Genomic DNA, 25,300 nt, shown 5'->3' on the forward strand with positions numbered 1-25,300 from the left:
GACAGGGAAAATGGGTTCCTGCTTTAAAAAAACAGACTTTGGAGGGTACACATGAAGACCACTCTCTCCTAGTTGGAAAATGTACTCTCCTAAGTCTTGATTTTTAAAACAGATGCACAACTACTGGGAATGGGGTAGGTGTGGGCTGATGCTTGGGATGGGGACCAAAGACCTCTTGTTCTGTCCATGACCCACCTTTTTCCTGACACTTCATTTGCCTAAAAGCTGTTCATTCCTAACATCTTCCAGTTCCAAAATAAGGCCATCGACTTAATGTGGTTGACTTTTAATGCCCTCTGAAATGGCCGAGCAAGCCACTCAATTGTATCAAACTGCTAAAAACAAGGCAATAAGGAATGAAACCGGACGGATCACCCGACATCAACCTAGGCACAGGAAAAGACAACAGGAAACTCAGCCCTGTTGACCCTGCAAAGTCGTCCTTACTAACATCTGGGGGCTAGTACCAAAGTTGGGAGAGCAGTCTCACAGGCTAGTCAAACAATAGCCTGGCCTAGTCATACTTATAGAATCATGCCTTACAGATAATGTCCCAGACACCACCATCACCATCCCTGGGTATGTCCTGCCCTTCCGGCAGGACACACCCAGCAGAGGTGGGGACACATGGGATACGTCAGTAGGAAGTTGCCCTGGGAGTCCTCAACATTGACTCTGGACCCCATGAAGTCTCATGACACCTGGTCAAACATGGGCAAGGAAACCTCCTGCTGATTACCACATACAGGACCTCCTCAGCTGATGAATCAGTGCTCCTCCATGTTAAACACCATTTGAAGGAAGCACTGAAGGTGGCAAGGGTGCAGAATTACTGTGGGTGACAGACCTAGATGTCCATCACCAAGAATGGCTTGGTAGCACCACTACTGACCAAGCTGGTTCAGCCCTAAAGCACATAGCTGCGGCAGGTGGTGAGGGAACCAACGAGAAGGAAAAACATACTTGATCTCAATCCCCACCTATCTGCCTGCCACAGATGCATCTGTCCATGACAGTATCAGTAGGAGTGACCACCGCACAGTCCTTGTGAATTTGAAGTCCCGTCTTCACACTGAGCATACCCTCCGTTGTTTTGTGTGGCACTACCACCGTGCTAAATGGGTTAGAATTTGAACAGGTCTAGCAACTCAAGACTGGACATCCATGAGGCGCTGTAGGCCATCAGCAGCAGCAGAATTGTACACAACCACAATCTGTAACCTCATGGCTTGGTATGTCCTCCACTCTACCATTGTCATCAAGCCAGGGGATCAATCCTGGTTCAATGAAGAGTGCAGGAGGGCATGCCAGGAGCAGAAACAGACATACCTACAATTGAGGTGCCATCCTGGTGAAGCTACAACACAGGACTACTTGCCTGCCAAACAACATAAACAGCGAGCGATACCCAGAGCAAGCGATATCCTCATTACAGCCTTGATTCAAACACGGTCAAAGAGCTGAGCTTCAGAGGTGAGGTGAGAGTGACTGCCCTTGACATCAAGGCAGCAGTTGACTGAACGTGGCATCAAGGAGCCCTAGCAAAATTGGAGTCAATGGGAATCAAGGGGAAAACTCTCCATTGGTTGGAGTAAACCTAGCACAAAGGACAATGGTTGGTGGTTGTTGGAGTTCAGTCATCTCAGCTCCAGGACATCACTGGAGGAGTTCCTCAGGGTAGTATCCTAGGTCCAGCCATCTTCCGCTGCTTCATCAATGACCTTCCTTCTATCATAAGATCAGAAGTGGGGATGTTCGCTGATGATTGCACAATGTTTAGCACCATTCGCAACACCTCAGATACTGAAGCAGTCCATCTTCAAATGCAGTAAGACGTGGACAATATGCAGGCTTGAGCTGACAAGTGGCAAGTAAGGTTCACGCTACAAAAGTGCCAGGCGATGACCACCTCCAACCTGAGAGAATCTAACCAGCACCCCTTGACATTCAATGGCTTTATCATCGCTGAATCCCCCACTGTCAACATCCTGGGGGTTACCATTGACCAGAAACTGAACTGGACCATCCATATAAATACTGTGGCTCAAGAGCAGGTCAGAGGCTAGGAATCATGCAGTGAGTAACTCACCTGACTCCCCAAAGCCTGCCCTCTATCTACAAGGTACAGGTCTGGAGTGTGATGAAATACTCCCCAATTGCCTGGAAGATTGCAGCTTCAACAACACTCAAGAAGCCTGACACCATTCAGGACAATAGAGCCCGCTTGATTGGCACCCCATCCACCACATTCACTCCCTCCATCGCCAATGCACAGTGGCAGCAGTGTGCACCATATACAAAATGCACTGCACAAGCTCGTGAAGGCCCCTTAGGCAGCACCTTCCAAATGCACGGCCACCACCACCCAAAGGACAAGGGCAGCAGACACATGGGAACACCACCACCTGGAATCTCTCCTCCAAACCACTCACCATCCTGACTTGGAAATATATTCCTGTTCCTTCACTGTCACTGGGTCAATATCCTGGAACTTCCTTGCTAACAGTACTGTGGATATATCCATACCACAGGGACTGCAACGGTTCAAGAAGGCAGCACACCACCACCTTCTTAAGGGCAATGAATGCTGGCCTAGACAGCAATGCCCACATCCCATGAATGAATAACAGAAATCTTGAAATGTTAATTTTGTTTTTATCTCTACAGATGCTGCCTGCCCCAGTGTGTGTTTCCAGCATTTTCTTCTTTTTAATTCTAAAATGTAGTTGTCAGTCAGAGAAGTGACAACCTCTCACTCTGTTTACAGTGTTTGAAGCAGTTCATTCAATAGAAGGAATAAAGTGCAACCCGCATTAAGCTAACCCTCACAGATTTTCTTCAGCAGTGATATACCTGTAGAAGTGCTAGAAATGCATGCCATAGCACTTTACAGTAAAAAAGGAGGCTGTTTATCCCATGGTACTGGTGCCAACCCTTAGACTGAACAATCCAAAACTAACCCCTTGGCCTGCTGTCTCTCCATAGGGCTGAATCTCATGCTGGGGATGGAGTCCCTGCACCCAACCATGGGATATCATTTTTTCTCAATTCATCCTTCATCATTTCTCCATTGAGAGAGTGGCAACTCTCATGGAGAGGCTGCTCCAGGAACGGAAACAGGGGTCCCTGGGGTTTCACTCGGACCTGCAAGCCCTCAGACAGGCACTGATTTCAGCTGGTCAGAGACGGTGTGTGACATGGATGGGGCACCCAGTATCCCAGCTAGGTGCCCGTACATCAATGTTCAGCAGAAAGGTCTGCCGCGACCTCACACTGAGCTGCCTGTCGTCTCTGCAGACTCTTTTCAGGGAACTCCAGATGACGGCAGCAGCTCCTCCGCCCCTCTGCCAGTGATCATGGCATCTGATGAGGCTGCAGCGACTGGGGATATGCCAGCTGTGGCACTGGCTGTTCCCTGCCAGGCAGGGCCAGCACAGGCTCCACTGGCCAAAGGACGACTGCTAAGGTCACCTAGGCCAGCAAGAAAGCAGAGTGAGCAGGCTGCCTCCAATGCCGGTGCCAAGAAGTGGGGAGCACCTAGACGTGTTACCCATAAACTTAAGTTTAAAGCATCATAAGCACAAGAGGGGCTGGTCATGGTTGATCTTTTGTTTCCCCATTTAGCTTTTCATTTTTTAATGGTGTGACTACCAACACCAGATATTGTTCAGTTCAAGAATCTGTGCGTTCCAACATTAAATGACATTTAATTTTGCTTTATTGGACTGAGAATGCTTCATTTGTTCTGTAGGTGCAGGGTGAGCCAGCATTTAATGCTGGACGTGGGTGTCTTGAAACCTTATTGCACAGGCACTGAGTGTATCTTGGGGACCAAGGAAAGGGTCCTTTCTGGGATCTAGGATGGAGGCGGCAGCCCTGGCATGAGGTGGTAATTCTTATTTGGCATGCCAGCAGAAGGAGCATTGGATCAATGCATCCCTGGTGTCCATGCCTCCCTGGAGGTTATTGAAGTCTGGCTCCATGTCCTCAGCATTCCCCTCACCATGCTAATCTTCGGATTCACTACTGGAGTCATCATCTGTTGCCTGTGGGGCTGTGTCTCCCTCCAGTGGGTCAGCCTGGCTGGCCTCGTCCGTGTGGTAATGAATGAAAGTCGGTGCACGCCTGAACAGAGCTTGACACAACTGTGGACAGCTAATTGGGCCACTCCACACAGATCACCCACTGAGCCCTGGAAAGAGCCTGAGGCATAGATGTTGAGGGCCACTATGACCTTTAGAGCAACTGGCATGGGGTGTCCACCCACACCATTGGAGGTGATCTCAGACTCAATCCTCTGACAAATGGAGTTCATGGACATATTGAGGTAGCTGCTTCGCCACCTGTAAACCATGGTCGCAGAATAGTGGAGCCTTCTGCAGCCCCTTCTGCCTTGGACTGCCATCCGGCCCTGCACCCATTGTGCCTGCACCTCACCTCCCACAAGTTCCTCCCCTGGAAGCTGCATTGAGACTGCTGGCCTCCTTTCCCTTCTGCTCCTCTCTTCCTCCTCAGGGGAAGTGCATCCAGCAGAGCCACAATCCCCATTACCAGGGTAAGGGAAGACTGTCTGATACCTGGAAAGGCCCACACAGTTTGAATCCTCTGGGGCCTGAAAGACACCAATGAGTCCTAGAATGAAGCCTAGAAATTCTCAGAATGAAGCTCAGAACTGATGAAGCTGTCCAGTTCAAATAAGCAACCAGTAGCACACTATCTCCAAAACTCCTCATTATTCACCTTGACAATGCTGCTGACCCTTCTTATCCCGACCGTGGACAAGCTTTTGCAAATTGTGGGCTGCCTGTTTGCCTGTGCGACAGGCGAGAAACCGCACAGGCAACGTTAAATCGCTGACAATTGAGGTGTCAAGGGCCTTAGCTGGCCTCTTAATTAATGGTGGGCAGAGCTGCAACTCCCATGCGCGGCCACTGAGTGAAATATCGCACAAATGCGCGTTGACGTCGGGACGCTCGCCTGACGTCAGCGCGCATCATTTTATGCTCATATGGGTCAGTCTTTTGTTCCTAAATTGAGGTCCCATCTGCCCTCTCAGTTGGATACAAAAGATTCAACGGCACTACTCAAAGAAGAGAAGGGGAGATTTCACTGGTGATATGGCCAATATTTATCCCTCAACCAACATCAATAAAATGGATGATCCCATTATCAAATAACTAACTGTATGTGGGATCTTGCAGAGTGCAAATTGACTGCTGTGTTTCTGAAATTACACTCACTCTATGATTTTCTGAGGTCCTAAAAGGATTTGTAATTGCCAGTTCTCTCTTTTATCTCGAGCTCTCTTTGCCTGATGGTGATTGTTGAACTTGCTAACCTATAGAGTTTGTGTCTCGCAATAATATTCCTTTCATTGACCCAGGTACTTACTTTTTGCATCTGAATTTTTCATGTGTGCACTATGGTTTTTAGAGCCTTCACAAGGGTAAACAGTTCATCTGGATCAGCTTTTCTAATCCCTTACTTTTCTAGGAGCACACCATGTAGGGCATTTGAAGAGAGGCAAGGGAGAAAATGCTCTCAGAAAGCAGAAAAGAGACAGAGGCTGAAAAGTTCATATGGTGCCAGAAACTGATGCGGATGAGCATTGCACCTAGAATAACATCAGCCTAAAGTTCGCTGAAAATTAAGCCCCGGGCCTCATTTCCGCCAAATCAGCGTGCTGCAGATGCCAATCAGGCAGCTTGTCAGTCAATCTCTTGGAGAAATTTTGGCATATATGACACTGAGCCATTTTGGGGGCTGGAGGCATACTGGAGCAGAGCAAGTCCAGGTTGACTGAGGCTTGCAACGTTATTGTCGACTGAGCAACATAGCTCCTCCGAGTTCCACATAATTGCTAGTATCAAGGAAAAGCTTGCACTTTCTTTAGTGCCCTCTCATGCTCCCTTTAAGCTGCTTAGGCCACCATAGATCTGGATAAACGGAGCAGCAAGTTTACGCACGGCCTAGCACCAGATTCTGTCTTGAATACCTTCTCCATTATTCCTCTGTGGTGTGGAAACATATTAGCCAGCCCTCAATTATGTAACCATGTGAGTCTAACCACATTGGGTAGAAATGAGTGGCTATCTGGTGATAATGCAACCAACCCATCCACTCCTGCCATTGTGTAAGGGGAGGAAGTGAGGTTTCAAGGTTGGGCAGTTAGGTCGTGCATAATATTAGTTAACTGTCTTTTCATTTTTTTGATCAGGCTTTGAATCCACACCACACAAATTAAGTGGTCATTCGGTAGTACAGTACTTGAGTATTGCTGAAAAAACAGACATGTCTAAGCTTTTCTTGCACTCACTACTTGCAAGAATATCAATATAAGGGGAAGACAACAATTTACACTTGTTGGTTGGCAAGTGACATTGCCATGGAGAATGCACCACTGATGGTGACTAACAGTTAACTGCCAAACACTCTCTTCACATACAGTATAAATTGTTGTTTTCCCCTTATATTGATATTGTGAGTGTCCTGATGAGTGCAAGATGAAAAGCTTAGGCATGTCTCTTTTTGCACAAATAAAATGAATGTTTCACAGCCTCAAGCAAGAAAGGTGGAAGAATTGTTTACACAGAATGATTTAAGTTGAGTGTGCACTGAGGCAGTGTGTAGGTAGTGTGGATAAATGCAAGGAAGGGTAGAAGGATTAAGGCAATTAAGGTGGGAAGGTACAGACTGGGCTTGTACTTTACCTATGTTATTAGGCCAATTGGCAACTTTGGAAAGGAGCTGGACCACTATTTGTGATTAAGGATTAACAAGACAATAACAATATGAAAAGCGTTTTTGTTTTTTCATAGGAAGCCAGAGAAGGAGCATGTGAAATGAATTGAAAGGAAAATTGGACTGTTCCCATATCATTCATTTTAAAGTTTGTATTGTATTTGAAAGTTCCACTCTAATGATTTGTAAAGTGGTGGGGCATGAGGGGAACAGGTGGAGGAGCTGTGACAGAATAATACAGTGCCAAGTCTGGGTGAAGTCAGCTTGATAGGCCAGAGAGCCTTTTCTCCCTCCATATTTTCTTTTGTTCCCACAAAATCCTTCCTGGTATTCATTCCTGAGAGTGCAAGAATGTTGTTCCTCCCCAGATATGGGAGCGAGATAGTTTTCATCGCAGAGCTCCTCCCTGGACATTAGTTTCCCATTTTATTGATGGCTTATACTCATACTAAAGGTAAATGGGAGTGCCACTGAGGTGGGGGTGGTGGGGTGGGGTGGCGCTGTTGGGACGGGTGAGGTTGGTGTGGCGGTGGGGGTTTGGGACAGGTGGGGTTGGTTGGGCAGGTAGGGTTGGTTGGTGGGGGTGGGGGGGCAGCAGTGGCATGCAGTGGTGGGCTGCTCTATCCATTCAGATCCATCCATGTTGGCAAATGGGTTAACTCACTGCAGTTGTCCTCTGCACACTCAGGCCCTGCAGTACGTCATTCACTTTGCAAAGTATCACACACACCCAGAATCTGTGTTCATTCATTGCACCAACAATGTGCTAAACACACAGCAATGTGTGAAGGGGTTATTTTTTTTCGCTAAAGGGCTCTGAGTTATGAGGTGCCGGATGGCTGTACTGTGTGCTGCGAGGTGCCCTGAGGTTTAGCGAAGCCAGGGTGGGAGGGCCACAGCATGTCTTATTAATGTTTCCAACGACGTGCTTGACAAAATGTCCAGCTGTATTGGGCTGGGAGTGCTGAGTGTTGAACTGTCACTTGTGATTACTATTTATGCAGCGCCAGGGTTAAACCAAGTTCCACTGCATGCACGGGCTGCTGATTTAAGGGAACAAAGGTTTAGGTTGTGTTATACCACACACGCGCACGCAACATACACATATTAGTGTGGAAACGTTTACTGTATAATTGGATAGACACTTGAGGGAGTGGTCGATGAAGGGGTATTAGCTTTTGGGGCCAGCCAGATGATTCGTGGAGTATTACTGCATATGGTTGTGTAGTAGTTATGTTTTACTAGGCGAGTAATCTAGAAACTTGGACTAATATTATAGACGAGTAGAGTGGGACCATGTCATTTTGAGAATTTTAACTCAGTTTTTCAAAAATATGGAACTAAAAAAAAACTGATATCAGTAAAAGTGACCATGAAGCTGTCGGATTTTCATGGAAAAACAACTTTATGTCTTTTAGAGAAGAAAATCTTTTGTCCTTATCTGGCTTTATCTCTATGTGACTCCAATCTCACATCAACATGTTTGACCTTGAATTGCCTTCTGAAGTGGCCTAGCAAACCAGTCAGTTGTACCATAACCGCTACCAATGGTTCCAAAAGATCCACCACCACCTTGTTTTCTTTTATTTTTTCAAGAGATGTGGGAGGCACTGGCTAGTCCAGCATTTATTGACCATCCCTAATTGCCCTTGAGAAATTGATGGTGAGCTGCCTTCTTGAACCACTGGAGTCCATCTGGTAAAGGTACACCCACAGAGCTGTTGGGAGGGAGTTCCAATATTTTGATCCCATGACAGTGGAGGAACGGCAAAGTTCCAAGTCAGGATGGAGTGTGGCTTGGAGAGGAACTTGCAGGTAGTTGCATTCCCATACATCTGCACCCCTTGTCCTTCTAGATGGTAGAGGTCATGGGTTTGGATGGTGCTGTGGAAGGAGCCTTGGCGAATTGCTGCAGTGCATCTTGTGGATGGTACGCACTGCTGCCATTGTACATCGGTGACAGAAGAAGTGAATGTTTAAAGCATTGGATGGGATGCCAATCAAATGGGCTGCTTTGTCCTGGATGGTGTTGAGCTCTCTGAGTGTTTTTGGTGCTGCACTCATCCAGGCAAGTGGGGAGTATTCCATCACACTCCTGACTTGTGTCTTGTAGATAGTGGACAGGCTTTGGGGAGTCAAGGGTTGTGTTACCTGCCTCAGTATTCCCAGCCTCTGACCTGTTCCGGTAGCCACAGTATTTAAATGGCTGGTCCAGTTCGGTTTCTGAGAGCAAATAGAGATAAGCAATAAATGACAACCTTGGCAGGGAGCAACAGAACCTGAAAGTGGGAAAAAAGCCTGAGCCTGCGTTACCACATACTTATAGGATGACACCTTATTTATATGGCTCTAATGGTGCACTGGTGTCTTAATGTACAGGTCCAATTTTAACCATGGGCTTTTAAGAATGACAAGCTGACTCTGCCACATACCCTTTCCCCATACCATCCCAAATGCGTGATGATTCCCAACCATCCCTGCCATCCCAACCACATGATGCTGTCCAAACACCTCATCATCCCAACTGCATGGTGCTTCAGCCAAATCATGCTTGCAATTTGCAGTACAACTCCCAATGCCTACTTAAAGCTGTGGTGTATCTCTGAAAATGAAGTTGCACCCACCCCCCCGCTTAGATTTTACTGTGAAACATACCTTCAGGAGGCAGGTGAGTGGAATGGCTGCCATCACCCCATACCCACTTCTCCCTCAGGTCCTAGTCGAGAAGGCGAGGACAAGGACGTAGTTTTTCCCCAAAACCGGCAAAGACATCCACAATCAAACAAGCCTAGGTGTCTAAGCCAGTGCCACCAACATCAGCGCCAGGACCTAGGTGGAATGCAGAAGAGGTTCAATAACGTCAGAAGGGCAGCAAACGGTATGTAAAGCTCTTAGTATTTCTGACACCACAAATAAGGTGTTGAGATGGTCCCCCATCTTCTGATAATTTCTCTTTTTCTCCCTGGATTTCTTCATCCAATGAGGATGCTTCTGTGTCTCCTCCAAATACAGGCTGCTCTACAGGACAAATTAACAAATATGCTACACATTACTATAATGCAGAAGTCACTTCATAGAGCACACTACCATCTAGAAGGATAAGGGCAGCACATGGATGGGAACACCACCACCTGGAAGTTCCCCTCCAAGTCATTCACCATCCTGACTTGGAAATATATCGCCGTTCCTTCACTGTCACTGGGTCAAAATCCTGGAACTCCCTTCTTAACAGCACTGTGGGTGCACCTATAGCACATGGACTGCAGCAGTTCAAGAAGGCAGCTCACCACCACCTTCTCAAGGGCAACTAGGGATGGCAATAAATGCTGGCCCAGCCAGCGAAGCCCACATCCTATGGATGAATTTTTTAAAACGTTGAGGGCCCCCTGAGCTCCTGAGACACTCAAACCTCTGGTATACCCTATGGTGTGCTCAATAATCAGTCCCTTGGCTTCATCATCATCAACAACTTGTATTTATTTAGTGCCTTTAGCACGGTAAAATGTCCTAAGATGTTTTACTGGAGCATTAGAAAACACAATTTGACACTGAGAGACGTAAGGAGATATTAGAGCTGAGGGCCAAAAACCTGGGCCAGAATTTTCTGGCCCTGCTGTACTGGGACTCACCGTGGGGAATGCAGCGACTCAGCCAAAAGTCCATTGACTTTCAGCAGGACTGGACGATCCCAGCAGTGGGCGGGGACAGAAAAGCCCGCTCTTGGTCATAAAGGTAGGTTTTAAAGAGTCTGAAAGAGGTGCAGTGAGGGAATTCCAGAGCTTGACAACATCCAGGACAAAGCAGCCTGTTTGATTGGCTCCATTCCCACAAACGTTCATACCCTCCACCAGAGACGCACAGTGGCAGCAGTGTATACCATCTACAAGATGCACTGCAGCAACTCACCAAGGATCCTTAGGCAGCAACTTCCAAACGAGTATTATCATCTAGAAGGACAAGGGCAGCAAATGCATGGGAAAACCACCGCCTGGAAGTTCCCCTCCAAGTCACTCACCATCCTGACTTGGAAATATATCACTGTTCCTTCACTGTCGCTGGGTCAAAATCCTGGAACTCCCTCCCTAACAGCACTGTGGGCGTACCTACGCCACATGGTTTGCAGTGCTTGAAGAATACAGCTCACCACCACCTTCTCAAGGGCAATTGGGGATGGGCAATAACTGCTGACCTAGCCGGCGACGTCCACATCCTATAAAATGAATAAATAAATTAAAAGGCTTAGAGTGTAGGCAGCCAAAGGCACAGCCACCAGTGGTAGAGTGGTTAAAATTGAGGAGGCTCAAGATGTCAGAATTGAAGGAGTGAAGATGTCCCACAGGGTTGTGGAGCTAGAGGAGATTACAGCAACAGAGAGGGGCGAAGCCATGGAGGGTTTTGAAAACGATGGGAATTTTAAAATCGAAGCGCTGTTTAAGCAGGAGGCAGTGTAGATCAAAGTGCAGTGATGGTGAATGAGACTTAGTGCAGTTAGGACATGGGCAAGAGTTTTGGATGATCTCAAGATCGCGGAGTGTAAATTACGTGAGGTTAGCCAGGAGTACATTGAAATATTGAACTCTAGTGGTAACAAAGGCACAAATGATGGTGGCAATAGGCTGTCTTTGTGAATAAAAGACTTGCATTCCTCTTGTGCCTTTCATGATCACCATATGTCTCAAAGCGCTTTACATCCAATGAAGTACATTGAAGTACAGTCATTGCTGTAATGTAGGAAACGGAGCTCCCACCAACAAGTCTGATAATGACCATATAATTTATGTTTGCGATGGTAATTGAAGGATAAATATTGGCCAGGATAGCTCCTCCACAGAATAGTGCCATGGGATCTTACATGTCAACCTGACAGAGCCATGCTTCATTGCCCAACCTAAAAGACAGTCCCTCCAACAGTGCAATACTCCCTCGGTACTGCCTGAAGTGTCAGCTTTGACTTTGCACCCAATTCTTAGAGTGGGATTTGAACCCACTTACTCAGAAGCAGCAGTGCTACCAAGTGAGCCAGCTGCTCACTTGCAAGGTCACAGAATGTGATCAGAGGCTTATCTCTGTGTCAATAGGACACCAAGTTTGCAAACAGCCTGCTTCAACCTCAGATGGCTGCCAAGGGGAGAGTTGGAGTCAACGGTGAGGAAACCAATAGGCTAGGGTAGTGGAAATCCAGAACTCTCTCCCCAGAAAGCCTGTAGATGCTGGGTCAAATGAAATTTTCTGCACTAAGTTTCGATTCCATCCTAGCTAGATTGATGCTGTTAAAATGCGAGGTGGTTTCATGACCAATGTCTGCAGAGACTATGCTTTATCCCCGATTCTTACCCACAAAAGGCTGTGGATAATGTATCAATGAAAATTTCCAGACTGTGATTGGTAGATTTTTATTAAGTAAGGGTGTCAAGGGATGGGTAGCAAAGGACTGAAGTACAGATCAGCCATGATCATAAACTCCAAGGGCTGAATGGCCTCTTCCTGTTCCTATGTTCCTTGACTTCATGGAGGCCATAAAAGTGCTTGTGAGCAGAAAGCTGGAAACTTTCCTAGTAAACCAGATATCAAAATGATCCTATCACCCATTGAGCTGCATAGGACTGACTGTCCATATTCAGCTTCAGAAGCGCCAAGATGCATCAATCTCATTGGGTTTTACTGGTGGACCTGGAAATAGGCATCACTTTCACCATATTCCAGTAAAATCATGCCAGGGTGTTGATGGCCTCATTGGAACACGTTTTACATTTGAATAAAGCCCCGTTCACCTGTGGCAAATGTTACTCCTGAATGCAGAGAAACAAAATCCCTGTGATTAAAATGGTGCTGGGTGTGAATGCATCTGAAATGCAATAGGAAACACCTGACCACCATCTTAACCACCTACCTACTCGCTCCAACCTACTTGGGTAGGCATTGGTACAACTGGCCTGATTTCCTTTTAAAACAGTCGAATGGAATTTCCCTCACATAATTATGCCGGGTGGAGGGTGGTGGGTGTATGCAGCGGACCTTACTCTAGCCTGAAGCTGCTTGTATGTTGGGTGAGTTACAGTTAATGTGCCCAGGCACTACCGTGAAATCACATCATCTGTTAGAAGCAACGCCATAAAGTAATCAGCAGAACAACAGGGAGTCCATCAACCTGTCAGAACATATTCTGAGCATACTCTTCTGTTAGACTGGACAGGACCTGTGCTAGGTTTAGAAATCGGAGAACAGGAAGTTAAGAAGTGACTTATAGCAATTTCTTAGCCTTAGGATTTCAGGACTCCAGTATCTGTTTTTCAGGTGATAGGCCCTCAATATGACTGCAAAACACCTGCACACATTTTTAGCTGGAATTATGCAACCCATTATATCAGATAGGGTAGACATGACCATCAGCAGTATTTAAGGTACAGAGCATTTTTTTAAACTTAAATTAGACCCTGCATGGCCTGCAGGACCCTTATCCAATGTCCAATTGCCCCAGCGTTTCACTCACCACATTGAAGATGCCCTCTAACCCCATGAAAGAAAGTGCCTCTCACTAGTCCGACATTCTCTGGCAGGGCACTAGTGGGTGACTGCCAGTGTATATCTCATAGTCAGGCTCCAAGTGCTTTCATTGCCAAGTTATCTTTAGTCAGCAACAAATTCAGCTTCACAAATTGCCCTGGTGAAAGGACCAAGAAAAAGAACAGTAGTTTTCAGAAACAGGAAAACTTCGACATCTTTAAGAGATCAACCCACTTAAAACTCCCACTATCCCTTCTCTTTCCTAAACAAATTGATTACTTAGAAAACTGTAAATTTTACAAATTTGTGATGAATAATGAGGGTGAGTGTGGTTTCTCTATAAACACACATTGGTGGGCAAGCAAAACAAAAACAGAATTACGTGGAATAACTCAGCAGGTCTGGCAGCATCGGCGGAGAAGAAAAGAGTTGATGTTTCGAGTCCTCATGACCCTTCAACAGAACTGACTGAATGTTAGAAGAGGGGTGAAATATAAGCTGGTTTAAGGTGGGGGGGCGGGGGAGGGGGAGGGGGAAGAAGAAGAAGAGAAGTGGGGCGAGGGGGTGGTGTGGTTGTAGGGACAAGCAAGCAGTGATAGGAGCAGATAATCAAAAGATGTCACAGACAAAAGAACAAAGAAGTGTTGAAGGTGGTGATATTATCTAAATGTGCTAATTAAGAATGGATGGTGGGGCACTCAAGGTACAGCTCTAGTGGGGGTGGGGTGGAAAGACTAGCCCGGCATACAAGATTTAAAGATAATGGAAATAGATGGGAAAAGAAAAATCTATATAAATTATTGGAAAAAACAAAAGGAAGGGGGAAGAAATGGAAAGGGAGTGGGGATGGAGGAGGGAGTTCAAGACCTAGAGTTGTTGAATTCAATATTCAGTCCAGAAGGCTGTAAAGTGCCTAGTCGGAAGATGAGGTGCTGTTCCTCCAGTTTGCGTTGAGCTTCACTGGAACAATGCAGCAAACTAAGGACAGACATGTGGGCAAGAGAGCAGGGTGGAGTGTTAAAATGGCAAGCGACGGGGAGGTTTGGGTCTTTCTTGCGGACAGACCGCAGATGTTCTGCAAAGCGGTCGCCCAGTTCATGTTTGATCTCTCCAATGTAGAGGAGACCGCATTGGGAGCAACAAATGCAGTAGACTAAGTTGGGGGAAATGCAAGTGAAATGCTACTTCACTTGAAAGGAGTGTTTGGGCCCTTGGATGGTGAGGAGAGAGGAAGTGAAGGGGCAGGTGTTGCATCTTTTGCGTGGGCATGGGGAGGTGCCATAGGTAGGGGTTGAGGAGTAGGGGATGATGGAGGAGTGGACCAAGGTGTCCCGGAAGGAACGATCCCTACGGAATGCCGGCCGGGGGGAGGGGGGGGGGTGAGGGGAAGATGTGTTTGGTGGTGGCATCATGTTGGAGTTGGCGGAAATGGCGGAGGATGATCCTTTGAATGCGGAGGCTGGTCGGATGATAAGTGAGGACAAGGGGGACCCTATTAGGTTTCTGGGAGGGAGGAGAAGGCGTGAGGGCGGATGCGCGGGAGATGGGCCGGACACGGTTGAGGGCCCTGTCAACGACCGTGGGTGGAAAACCTCGGTTAAGGAAGAAGGAGGACATGTCAGAGGAACTGTTTTTGAAGGTAGCATCATCAGAACAGATGTGACGGAGGCGAAGGAACTGAGAGAATGGGATGGAGTCCATACAGGAAGCGGGGTGTGAGGAGCTGTAGTCGAGGTAGCTGTGGGAGTCGGTAGGCTTGTAATGGATATTGGTGGACAGTCTATCGCCAGAAATTGAGACAGAGAGCTCAAGGAAAGGAAGTGTCAGAGATGGACCATGTGATAATGATGGAGGGGTGGAGATTGGAAGCAAAATTAATAAATTTTTTCCAAAGAAACATGATGCCACCACCAAACACATCTTCCCCTCAGCCCCCCTGGCGGCATTCCGTAGGGATCGTTCCCTCCGGGACACCCTGGTCCACTCCTCCATCATCCCCTACTCCTCAACCCCTACCTATGGCACCTCCCCATGCCCACGCAAAAGATGCAACACCTGCCCCTTCACTTCCTCTCTCCTCACCATCCAAGGGCCCAAACACTCCTTTCAAGTGAAGCAGCATTTCACTTGCATTTCCCCCAACTTAGTCTACTGCATTCGTTGCTTCCAATGCGGTCTCCTCTACATTGGAGAGACCAAACGTAAACTGGGCGACCGCTTTGCAGAACACCTGCGGTTTGTCCGCAAGAAAGACCCAAACCTCCCCATCGCTTGCCATTTTAACACTCCACCCTGCTCTCTTGCCCACATGTCTGTCCTTGGCTTGCTGCATTGTTCCAGCGAAGCTCAACGGAAACCGGAGGAACAGCACCTCATCTTCCGACTAGGCACTTTAAAGCCTTCCGAACTGAATATTGAATTCAAAAACTTTAGATCTTGAACTCCCTCCTCCATCCCCATCCCCTTTCCATTTCTTCCCCCTTCCTTTTGTCTTTTCCAATAATTTATATAGATTTTTCTTTTCCCACCTATTTCCATTATTTTTAAATCTTATATGCCGGGCTAGTCTTTCCACCCCACCCCCACTAGATCTGTATCTTGAGTGCCCTACCATCCATTCTTAATTAGCACATTCATTTAGATAATATCACCACCTTCAACACTTCTTTTTTCTTTTGGCTGTGACATCTTTTGATTATCTGCTCCTATCACTGTTTGCTTGTCCCTACAACCACACCACCACACCCCCCCCACTTCTCTTCGTTCCCCCCCCCCCAGCCACCTTAAACCAGCTTATATTTCACCCCTCTTCTAACATTCAATCAGTTCTGTTGAAGGGTCATGAGGACTCGAAACGTCAACTCTTTTCTTCTCCGCCGATGCTGCCAGACCCGCTGAGTTTTTCCAGGTAATTCTGTTTTTGTTTTGGATTTCCAGCATCAGCAGTTTTTTGTTTTTATATTGGTGGGCAAGCATTTGTGTCAGGCACATAAGTTCTTAATATTTCCCCTGAATTGTCTGTTTCCGTATCCTTGGGGATATATTCCACAAAATCATCAACCATTTGGTTTCCTTTCTTATTCCCAACTTCCTAAAATTTAAAAAATCCTTCTCCCTCTCATTCAATCCTCTTTTCCTTATACAAAACGTTGAGGTCACTTTACACCTTCTCTTTCCCTCAAAAAATATTATGCCACCTTTCATTGGCCCTTCCTCTTTGTGTATACCATGTAAGGAGCAATTCACCTCAATCAGCTTTCCAAATTCCTTATTTAGGAAAGCTCCAATTAGATCACCTGAAAGTCATTTTCCCCAAAAATAGCCTAGCTAGTACGTGTATCATGCTTGGGAGAAATAAGTGACCTTGGACTTATGGTTCCCAAAGCCTCCGTTAACTCATGGCTGGGTCTGTTGTAGACTGATAGGAATCGATCGCCATAATGAGTCAACAACTCCATAATTGCTGTATCATGCCAGAGGCTGGGAATTCTGTGACGAGTAACTCAGCTCCTGGCTCCCCAAAGCCTGTCCAACATCTACAAGGCACAAGTGCACAGAACCATAGAACAACAGAAAAGTTACGGTGTAGATAGAGGCCATTCAGCCCATCGTATCTGTGCATAGCAAAAAGAGAAAAAGGAAACTAGCCGCTCATTTTAATCACACTTTCCAGCACCTGGTCCATAGCCTTGCAGGTTACAGCGCTTCAGATACAGATCCAGGTACCTTTTAATTGAGTTGAACGTTTCAGCCTCAACCACCAACTTAGGCAGTGAATTCCAGATGCCCACCACTCTCTGGGTGAAAAAATCTTTCCTCACATCCCCTCTAATCCTTCTACCAATCAATATAAATCTGGTAATTGATCCCTCAGATAGGGGAAAACAAGTCTTTGCTGTCTACCCTATCTAGGCTTCTGATAATTTTGTACACCTCAATTAGGTTACCCCTTAGCCTCCTCTGTTCTGATGAAAACAACTCTAGTCTGTCCAATCTCTCCTCATAGCTGCAATTTTCAAACCCTGGCAAAATTCTTGTAAATCTCTTTTGCACTCTCTCCAGCGTAATTATGTCCTTCCTGTAATGTGGTGACCAGAACTGTACATAACATTCCAGTTATGGCCTAACCAGCATTTGATACAGTTCCGTCATTACATCCCTGATTTTGTATTCAATGCCTCACCCAATAAAGGAAAGCATTCCATATGCTTTCTTGACTACCTTGTCTACATATCCTGCCACCTTCAAGGACCAGTGGACATGCAAGGTCTCTCACTTCCTCAACCCCTCTTGATAACTTCCCATTTATTGAGTATTCCCTTGCTTTGTCTTCCTTTCCCAAATGCATTACCTCATGCTTTTCCAGGTTGAATTCCATTTGCTACTTCTCTGTCCACTCAACCAACCATTGATATCAATCTGGAGTTGACAGCTATCCTCTTCACTATCAGGTACACGGCCAATTTTTGTGTCATCTGGAAACTTCCCAATCATACCACCCATGTTTAATTCTAAATCATGAATGTATACAACAAACAGCAAGGGCCCTGTGGAACACCAGTGGAAACCGTTTTCCATTCGCAAAAACATCCATCAACCATTACCCTTTGTTTCCTGTCACTAAGCTAATTTTGGATCCAACCAGCCACCTTCCTCTTTATCCCATGAGATCTCACTTTCCTGACCAGTCTGCCATACGGGACCTTGTCAAATGTCTTACTGAATTCCATGTAGACAATACCTACTGCACTATCTTCATCAATCCTCCTTGTTACTTCCTCAAAAAAGTCAGGAGTGTGATGGGAAACTCTCCACTTGCCTGGATGAGTGCAGCTCCAAAAATTCTCAAGACGTTATTGAGAACACCATCCAGGACAAAGCAGCACATTTGATTGGTACCCCATCCACCAGCTTAAACATTCACTCCCTCCACCATCAACGCACAGCGGCAGCAGTATGTACCATATACAAGATGCACTGCAGCAACTCACCAAGGCTCCTGTGACAGCACCTTCCAAACCTGTGACCTCTACCATCTAGAAGAACAAGGGCAGCAGATGCCTGGGAACACCACCACCTGCAAATTTCCCTCCCAGCCACTCACCATCTTGACTTGGAACTATATTGCCGTTCCTTAATTGGGACTAGGTCAAAATCCTGGAACTTCCTCCCGAACAGAACTGTGGGTGTACCTACACAACATGAACTGCATTGATTTTAGAAGGTAGCTCACCACCACCTTCTCAAAGACATTTAGGGATGGGCACTAAGTGCTGGTCTAGCCAGTGATGTCCACATCTAACAAAAATGTGACTATCAGGATGGTAGAAGAGGAACTAGATGGATTTTGGTCTTTTTACCTTTTAGAAATTTCTATGTTTCTGTGTGAAGAAGCAAGATGGAAGCAGGATGACAGATGGGCTGAGAAACGGAGGCTCCCGTAAAATGGCAAGGTGCAGCTGGTGGGTGGAGTGCCCTTTGCCTTCCCGTTGCCATGGCATTTCATTAGCGACGGGAAAGGTGGAGGATAGCTCTCCCACTCAGAGGCCAATGGAGCCACTTAAATCAGGCACTCTGTGACACTGGCAACCCACAGACCCCCCCAACTCAGCTTTGTTGTGAGGGTGTTGTCCATCATTGCGTCCTCTCAGTTGGCTGCTTTCCCAGCAGTGGCCACGGCCCCCAGTGATATTCTGGGACTGAAGAGCTGCTGGCCATCCATTTGGCTGGCAGCCCCTGGAGGCGAGCTCTCACCCCTTAAAGGGATGGGAGTCCCAACGGCAACTAATAAATTGCTGGATGGGTCTAAAAGATGGCCAGGGGGCCCCTAAATCTCCGAAGCCAATTTGCCTCCTGCTTTCAGGCCTGTGTCAGGAACACAGCTACCCTGATTAAACTGAGCTCATTAAAGGAAACCAAATGGCTGGAGTTTGAAGTGAGAAAGGAGTAACAATAGTTACCTCGTGATGAAGGAATACTGTTAGTGGCTGCTGTGAAAGCACCAAAAAGAGCTGGATTTGTGCCCATTAGATGGGGAGTGAAGGATGTGATACAGCGAAGGACCTTTTTCATGATGCTTGGGATGTTGGGGGTTGAGGGAGCACTGTTGTCAGGTTGTTGAGAGAAATGGGGAGCAGTATTACCCTTGTCTCTGGAGGTCAGTCACAAAGTACTCCCAGAAAGTAGATGAGCTTCTCATTCCTAACCCTAATGAGAGGCCTGCCCTTCATATTTACACAGGGCCTGAAAGTTAAAATAACTTGGCCTGAAATCTGAGCCAGTGAATACGCTTTGCACTAGCCCCACTCCCCACATCCCATCCAGGCCCACCTGAAACTTACTCTGAACTAAAATTTAACGCATGGACTCACTCACACTGACTTAGACTAGTGTACGCACATAGGACAATATACTAACACACATGCACTGTACACATGGATATATAATCACACACAACACACAGGTATATAACCACATATATACATACATATACATATATATATATACAAGCAGAAACACATTGATAACATAATTGCACAAAATATGGCATGGAGATTCATGAACAGAACACTTAAATAGACACAAATGCACAAGCAGATATATATGCCCACTTGCACTCATACAAACATATGCACAAATGGGTGCACAAAGCCCACAAACTGCATGGTCACTGCTGCACCAAATACTGCACACTGGCTCACTATATAAAGGTAGAACTCTGGGCTAGTTGACTTTGGGGACTGCAAGTTATTACAGAGCTGATTTAGCACAATCCAAACATTGCGTTACTCATTGTTTCCGAATGACATTGCCAAGTCCATATGTTCTTGTTTTTGTTTATGAGGTACTGCTAGCCTCTCCATACAGCATTCTCTCTGGAAGACATTCCTTATTCATTATCCTGCAACGTCACAGCAGCCGTGCACAATGGAAAGTCTGACTCATGACATCTTGAGTGGTACTGCTGGCTGCTGCACCAGCCTCAGCCACAAGCTTTGTTCATTAGCATTTTAATTTACACAGTGACAGTGAGGCTTCAGTAGGTGCCCCAGAAAGATGACAATGCGCCACTTAAGGCCGCTTAGGGCCTGTGGAAGCAATTCAACAATCGTGAATCTGTAGGACAGGAAAGAGATTCCTTAGCACTCTGAAAGAGTGAGAAGGTGTAGTTTCCGCTGTAGTGAAGCAGCAATCCTGCTGTGCAGTCAGAGATGGATTTCAGGTGCCCTCCTTTGCAAAGGCTCCCATCAATGACCCTGACATTTTACCCTTACTCTGCACTCATCCCTTCCGCTTGGTACCTCTGGCTCAGGACCAAACGCCTCCTCCAACTATAGCTTAAGAGCCTCGCCAACTGACCCAACTGAAAAAGGAGGCTCTACCTCCATCTCCATAACAATCCTGGCGTGTTGTTCCACACCCTGGTTCTATACACACATCTTGAGACTGGGACTCCTGATTGGCTCAGGCCCTGTGCTATTGCACTTGTCGTATGGTTCTAGTGCCACCCTTGTATATGGTAGGTGAGTCAGCTGTGGGTCAGTGGTAACACTCTCATCTTTGAGTCAATAGGTCATGGGTCAAATTGAACTCGCGAGACCTGATCACATGATCTAGTCTGATACTCCAGTGAAGTATTGAGGGAACGTTGTGCTGTCTTTCAGGTGGTGGCATTAAACTGAGGTCTTGCCTGTTCTCTCAGGTGGGGAGATATCCCAAGGTACTACTTGAAGAAAAAGAGTGGAGCTCTCCTAGTGTCCTGGTCAATATCAATGTCTTAGCCAACACCTAAAAAAAAAAATCAGATTATCACTGCGATAAAGGGACAAGTAAAGAAGCAAAAGACATGTCTACAGGAGGCCTGAATAGCAGGATCATGAATAACTGCCAACCAAAAGCAAAATAAAATGAGAACACAAGAGAGATAAAAACAAACCAACAAAGAAAAAGGAAACAAAACTGAGCAGAGGTTACAATCTAAAATTGTTGAACTCAATGTTAAGCACAGAAGGCAGGCAAAGTATCCAATTTCCAATGCAGAGGGAGACTTGCTCTACATTAAAACTGTGCCTTATCTTGCCTTGGAGTATTTTAAGGAGGACAATGTAGAGGGAGCACTATTCTGCATGTAATCCATGATATACCTGACCTGGCATTGTTTTATAGAGAACAGTGTAGCGGGAACTTTACGTGGTATCTAACCCGTGCTGTACATAATTTGGGATTATTAGACTGGGCAGTATAGAGGAAGCTTTACTCTGTATTGAACCTGTGCTGAAAATGGTGTTGAAGTACATATTGGGATAGTATAGAGGAATTATTCCATATCTAATCAGTGCGATATGTTACCTTGGAGTGTTTGATGGGGCAGTGTAGATAGAACTTTACTCTCTGTCATACCCGTGCTGTAACTGGCCTGGGTGTGTACAATGTTACAGTTCAGAAGGAGTTTTACCTGTAGAGAGTGCTTCATGAGCTAGGCATGCTTGGTGCTGACAATCTGCAGCATTAACATCTCTCACACTCGAGTAGCACAAAATTACCAAGAAAGCATCATGAATAAGACAAAGATTGAACATGTGAATAAGAAATGAGAAACAACTTGAGGGAGTCATCTCATCATAGTGTGCGCTCAGGCAGAAGCTGTCTGCCTATTGCCTGCTGTTGGATATGTGCTTATGTGTTGGCATCTGTTAGTTGGCCACCTGGTGCTGCCTTTTTGTCAACTCTGTAGTGTCATTAGGCTAAGAATGAAATAAGAGGACTCTAGGAACTGGAACACTCTGCAATTGAAATGTCACCACATCCACCTAGAGCAGAAGTCCATTAGTGAGCCAGATGCTCCTTAATGAGCTAAAATATCATGATAGCAACAAGAACAAACTATGTCCTGGGTAAAGTGTTACAGGGATCATGAACCCTATGATGATTTGTTTGACAAATAGGAAGAAATACCTATTGCTCCCTGAAAGATTTTAACAACTTAGAAATGGGGGATGTAGATCAAGGAGAAAGGAAGGAAAAGGCCTAATATTATTTTTTCAACGCTTAGCAAGCATTTAACAGCTGATTTTTTTTTTTTAAATCAAAGAGTAAAACACCACAGATGCTGGAGATCTGAAATATATACAAACCAGACTGGAAACACTCAGCAGGTCAGGCAGCATTTGAGGAGAGAGGAACATATAGGGCTAATGTTACAGGCTGGTGACCTTTCATCAGACTATTTTCTCAGAAACCTTTAACCCAATGTTCCCCCCTTCACAGCTGCTGCTTGGCCTGCTATGTGTTTCCAGAGATTAAAGCAAAAAAACTGCGGATGCTGGAAATCCAAAACAAAAACAGAAACAGAAATACCTGGAAAAACTCAGCAGGTCTGGCAGCATCGGCGGAGAAGAGCACAGTTGGCGCTTCGAGTCCTCATGACCCTTCAACAGAACATTTCCTAATTCTTAAAGGGTAGAATGTTTGGGTTGGCCACTGCCCGCGATCAGCCCCCAACTGCAATTTCATGCTGGTTGGCCAATTAACAGCCAGCCATTGTGAAAGGTGTGCTGAAAGGCTCAGTGCTGCCAGGGTGAGGGCCGGAAGAAGGCGAGCACTGAAGTCACCTCGGGCGCGGGGGGGGCGTGAAAGAAAAGTTCCCTGAAGGCAGGGAGCTGACGAATTTAAAATCAAAAAAGGCAGAATTTAAAATCCGGAAAAAATGTCCATGCATCAGAATGAGTCATGTGCGTGGATGCAATAAAAATTCTGTGAATAAATTTTTAAAATTTAATAATGGAAACCTCATCCCGCCCCTTGGATGAGATTTCCTGAAAAATGCAATGGCCGCCTGGCCCATTTGCCAACCTGCCAACTGTAAGATTAGACGAGCAGCAAAAAGTCCCTGTTAATTGATACTTTAATGGCCTTAATAGGCCTCTTAATTGTCGGCAGGTGCGCTGTTGACTCGCGCGCCCGCCAACCGAAATATTGCGCGACTGTGCAGTAACGCCGGGATGCTTGCCCAACGTCATTGAATGCCATTTCACGCTTGAGCGTGTTGGGTGCACGCCCATCCACCGAGCGAAAAATTCAACCGAAAATGTTCTTCTCAATACTCCAAATTCAGTCTGGAATATTATATTATAGGGATTATGTTACTGGCTACTAATCCATAGGATTGGACTAATAATCCTCTGGGTTCAAATCTCATCATAGCAGTTTGAAAATTTGAATTCAATTTAAGAAAAAACTGAAATAAATATATATATTAGTGAAAGTTACCACAAAACTGCAGGATTGCTGTTAAAATCAATCTGGTTCACAGATTTTCAGAGCAGGGAGCCATCAGCCTTTGTCTATATTTAACTCCAGTTATATGGAGTAGGTCTGGACCTGATTCCAGTTTCATACCTGTTAGGTCACTTCAGAGAGTGGTTGACCCTTAACTGCCTCTGAGGTGGCTGAGAAAGCCACTTGGTTGGTCCATCACAATCTTCTCAGCGCAACTAGCATGAAAAGATAGACAATTAATGCTGCCCTTGCATGTGACTCGCGCTTCCCAAGAATGATTAAAAAGAACAAAATTGTCCTGAAGTTACTGGCAGCTTCCATCCCTACCATTTCAATTTTGGCTGGAATTTTCCAGCCATCAACCACACCGCACCCCCCCCCCCCCCCGCCCCCGCCACCTCCCCAAACGGCTGGCTCCCCCTCGGTAGGGCCAGCGAGCCATTCAAATTTCCATTCACATCAGTGGGATCGGAAGATCCCGCTAACGTGAGGGGCTGGAGAATTCTGGCCTCTGCTTCTTATTTGTGCTTTGAGGCTCACCTGGAAGGTCTCAGCTTTGTTCGCCAAGTTTGTGTGTGTTTGCTGATCTCAGTGTGGCACCAATGACGAGCTGAAGAGTCAGCTAAAAATTGAACTCAGCATCTGTGAAGAAAAAAATGAAAGGCATTATCATATTAATCATTATTGAGCTAAAGAGATAGATAAGGACAGGATGAAGCTTGGCAGAAATGCTCCTATGGTTGAACAGTCTGTATATCCGTTATATTCACTTTCTGGATGCACTGGAACAATTATACTCCAGCATCCCTGCTCCTCTTTGCCACATGAAGCTGACTTACATAAAGGACCTCTTCTGTTCTCAGGCCCCCACTGCCAACTACTTCAGCCTAGCAGAAGGCAATGCTGGTTCCCCTGCTCAGGCCCTAGTTAAAACATGTTTCAGGATCCTATTGATGTACCATAATCCTGATTTACATGAAGTTATAAGACTTCTGCCTGCAAACCTCTGCGAGCTAATAGTGGAAATAGTCATATTTGGAGTAGGTGAGTACCCTGTTGTTTATAACCCGTCCACGCGGTTGCTGTCAGGTGGGTAATGTTAAAATTGACCACCAAGTTGAAACTGTCATCCCATTTTATTGCATTTCTTTCTCAAAACTAGAATGATAGAGTCAAAGAATCCTACTGCGCAGGAGGCCATTCAGTCCATCGTACCTGAGCTATCTCTTTGTAAAAGCTAGCCAACTCACTCTCCCAATTTTTCCCCATAGCCCAGAAACCTTTCCTTTTCAAGTATATATCCAATTTCCTTTTGAAAGTTACTATTAAATGTTCTCCCACCACCCTCTTACGCTGTGCATCCCAACTCCTTATAACTCAATACAAAAAAAAAACTCTCCTCTGGAATGTTTGCCGATTATCTTATATCTGTGTCCTCTGATTACTGACCCACCCACCGGTGGAAACAATGTTTTATTATTTATTCTATTAAACACCCCAGTTGTTAGTTAATGTAAAACAAACCAACTAAATCAGAATGTAGGATTTTGAACATAGCAGTAAGCCTAGAATCGTTGGGTAGGGATGATGAATAAAATTGCTGACTTTTTCCTCTGTTTTCTAGTTTATCAGCCCATTCCAGCACCGTAGTGCAGATTGTCTAAAGCAGCACAGATTTGGAATTGGAAGTTGAAATTCTCCTTCTCTGTGTGGCTCGGTGTGACAGTGAGGCAGTGCACTTCCCAAAGGAGCCACAGCAGGAGGTTCAGAGGGATTA

Source organism: Carcharodon carcharias, chromosome 6, assembly GCF_017639515.1.
Source record: "Carcharodon carcharias isolate sCarCar2 chromosome 6, sCarCar2.pri, whole genome shotgun sequence".
Classification (NCBI taxonomy): Eukaryota; Metazoa; Chordata; class Chondrichthyes; order Lamniformes; family Lamnidae; genus Carcharodon; species Carcharodon carcharias.